The sequence below is a fragment of the Fragaria vesca genome, linkage group LG5 (assembly GCF_000184155.1).
Source record: "Fragaria vesca subsp. vesca linkage group LG5, FraVesHawaii_1.0, whole genome shotgun sequence".
In the NCBI taxonomy this organism is placed as follows: domain Eukaryota; kingdom Viridiplantae; phylum Streptophyta; class Magnoliopsida; order Rosales; family Rosaceae; genus Fragaria; species Fragaria vesca.
Window position 1 is genome coordinate 67,235 of NC_020495.1, and position 3,014 is coordinate 70,248.

The following is a 3,014-nucleotide window of genomic DNA, read 5'->3' on the forward strand; positions in this document are numbered from 1 at the left end:
ATGTGAGATGATATTGCGCAAATGATGTGGGAATATTGTTAAGTGGTTGATTTTGAAATCGATGTTGTGGTACCGGTGATGGCAAATAGATATATAGAGAGAGAGAGCTATGGCTTAATTTATGGTTACATTTTTTATTGGATTTTTGAAAGAAAAAAAAATCACCTCATTTAATGTAAAAACTTCACCAACCTAAATTTTCGTAATTAAGTTATCAAAATATTCAAGAAAGTTATCTATTTTTCCTTGCGACTTATAGGATTAAGTTAAGAATACTCTTACTAGGGTTTTAAGGGATCGCGGCACTACATTGTCTTTGATTCGATGAGGTGTAAATCGGGGTAATACAAAATCAGCTATGCATATCCCTCGGTCACAAGGTGTATAAAAGATGCTCTTTCACACTTGTCCCCAAAATGATCCCAAAGCGGTAAAGAAATAGAAAAACAAATATTGTGGTGGTAAATATTTTTGAACTTTAACCGGTTATTACTTCTCACTAGCATGGTCCTACTTGATTGGTTGTTGAATGTATTGGAGATCGGAATAGATCCAAACATCAGAAAATTGACAAATAAAATATAACTTATACGTGGGGGTAGATCATACATAATTATATCGAGACCTTTTGTGATTAAAACCTAATACCTTAAAGGTAATTAAGTTGGGATAATATTGGTACAATAATGATCCACGGGCCACGCTTGACGCTGTTTAACATGGTATCAGAGCGGGTCCCTCTCCAATTACTTCTCCAGTTCTCATGGGTCCGATTTGGGTTAAGTCTCTCGCCCCGTCCGGGCTTCTTATCTCGCCGTCGAAAAGTTTTGATTGGATTGTCACTAAGTGTCCCTTGGTTTGTTCCGTCCTAATTCATTCCACACTTGTTGTTGCTTAACACTCACTAACATGGTCATACGTGACTGGAGTAAAGTGTTGGAAAACTGATCGTATAATTTTGCCAATAAATTTTGTCGAAAAATATGAAATGTATAATTGCTGGAACTACTTAATTTTGTGAAAGAATATAAATTGGGAGAAGTTCTCATTTTCATTATTTATAAATAATATTGAGCACTCATTGATAATTTTACAAAACCACAATATTTATGGAAAATAGTTTACCAAACACTCTGACTGTTTTTCCTCACAACAAAACTAAAATCAATTCTGAGTTTCTAACCACAACATATGTACGTAATATTCTGACTGTATAAAAGTAGATGTATATTTTGATACAGATGTAAATCCTAGAGTACGGGTCAAGCTTACCTGAGGTTGACTGATAACTACTTGAGAATGAGTTTCAAAAACAATTTACAGAGAGTATTCTCCGAATTAAGAACTGGGTCTTTAAGTACACGATTTGATGACATCGGGAGAATTTTAAGGAATTTACGGATGTCTGAGCTATTTTCTATAAATTTCCAAAGTCGAGGATATTAAGGAATGATTTGGAAAAAATTAGAAATGTAAGTGGTGTAATCTGGACCATTGAAAGTCCACACCGCTTAATCTCAGCCGTCTAATCTTGTCGGTGGAGGTTACGTATTGTATTAAACCTTTAGTTAAGCTCATTAATAGAGTTGTTAATTCAATGGTTCGGTATTAAATCAATGACGATAGAGTTTTTTGTGTCTTTTTTTAGACGCTTAAGTAATTTATTATGAATTTAGATAATTGAAAGGATATAAATTACAGATGAAGTAATCTATTGCAGAATCTAAGGCCATTAGACTGATCACCAATTAATCATGATCGTGTTGGATTGCTGGATTAATTGTTTGGGTTAATCTTGACCATCAAATTTAGGTATAAATATGCTATAGATCAATTTAGAAAGGGAAGACTTCATTTCCCTTCTGGAAACTACGGATGGCTTCATCTCTTGACTGGTCTAGAATGATCGGTCTGTGGGACACCGACATAACTAGGCAGAAAAAAAAAGAGGGAGGGGAGAAGGACCTTGACGGAAACAACCTTGTTGGAGGGAAGACCCCAGCCATGATTCTTTCCCAAGACCATCGTCCTACATCGGTTCGTTGTCCATTCGCTTCATCCCAACGTACGGTATCGACAAGCCCTGTGATGGAGGGATGTTGATGCACGGATCGTGGCTTTCCACCAGTATTGATTCTCCGACCATCTATGTGTAAAATTGAGTTGGAAGAGATTACAAATCAGCTTCGATTATGGCTGTGGCTAGAGTTGTGAAAGGTAAAATTGACACTACCTACGGTAAGAAATTTTTATCCTTGAGTAACGATTGGGATACTGGATTATGAGAATTGTCAAATCGTAAGTGTAATCAATTTTGAGATTGAGCTGAATGACTTATCATTGATTTTTTATTTGGCTTGCTGATCTGTTTTGCAACTATGATGATATTTGAGAATTAGCTTATTTACTTATTCAAACAAATTTAAGGTCAAGGTGTTACAGCATATTTGAAAGCAACTCAACTCAGAACACAACAAATCAGCAACACAAACTTGGTCTATACATGCAAGCATGTCATCATGCACTTTAGGAAAGACACAATTCAGTCAATTGCTTGTTAGGTTTCATCTGTATATATTAAGCGAAGCGGCCGGGGGGGCGGGGGGGGGGGGGGGGGGGGGGGTCGATTTATGGTGTTTTTGATGGAAGTTTGAGCTAGGTAAGGAGAAATTTGAGGTGGAAGTTTTATGGTGTTTTTGATGTTTTTAGTCGATTGCCCTAGTTAGGCTTGGAATTGGTGTTTGTGCTAGTTATGAAAGTTGTAGAGCTTGATGAGAGGAAGATGCTGTTAAAATTTCATAGGTTTTGGAGGTCGCCGGAATTGACCTCCGGCCGCCGCGGCCGGCGGAGCCGCCGGTTGGGAGATTTTAATGTTGTTAAATTTGGAATATTAAAGGGGGAGTTTTTTGTAAGTGAGTTATGGAATTTTTGGTATGAGTTTTGGATAGGTTTATGAATTTCCGAAGTGTGGTATTTTTGGCGGGTAATTAATGTAGAATCCGGCCGTTGGATTT